We start from the raw sequence: 923 nt of genomic DNA on the forward strand, positions 1-923 counted from the left end.
TCTATGTGTGAATAATATTGTTGTTGACGCTGAAATTCGTGTCGCATACTCTTTTTCAAAGTGCACATTTAAGGATTCTAAACGTACATGACCGATTTACATCGTAAGTTTTCTTGCATCAAGAATTTTACTATATACCAGAAGTTATAAAATTATATTATTATGTAAACTATCCGTTTTTAAAAGCTGTCTATTTTCATTTGTCAAATTTAATCAATACATCATGTTTTACTTTGAACTTTTACGTAATTTTTAAAAGCTACATTATATAATTAATTAAAAATACAAAAAAAAATATTAATAATTTTTTCAATTTCCAGATAAAATTAAAAATCTGAATTTATCTTTTATACTTTTACAAGTATATGAAAATAAAATTATTCTTATTAAAAAATAGATTATGTAAAAAAATAAGAGAAAGGTAAGACAGCTTTTAGAAAAGGAAATTCTCAAGTATTAGTTTGTAGTTCGAATTTTTTCAGTGATATTTATTATAACCTCACGTTGCTTTCATATGGAGCTAATTACGAATACATTTTTTTATATTTACTATATAATTATATAATTGCATAGATCTTTTGATACGATATATGCAAGACAGACTGATGACAAACTATTTTTCTGTGAAACATTATCTTGTAATATGTAAATCGCTTGTCGTAAAGACAATTTTAATTATCAAGTCATCCGATTGATCGTTTTTAATTAACAGTCTTCCCTCATTTGTCTTCTATTTAACAAATATTTGTTATTAAATAATTTCATATCGTAATATATTATATACATCTTTCTATGTAAATAATTTGTTCAATTATAAAGACAAATAAAAGTAATAAGTAAATTTATAAGTCTAACTTCGTATAAAAACATAAAATCTCTGATAGTAGACTGCAATTAAAGATATTTAACTAACTTCCAACTAA

Source organism: Apis mellifera, linkage group LG11, assembly GCF_003254395.2.
Source record: "Apis mellifera strain DH4 linkage group LG11, Amel_HAv3.1, whole genome shotgun sequence".
NCBI lineage: Eukaryota > Metazoa > Arthropoda > Insecta > Hymenoptera > Apidae > Apis > Apis mellifera.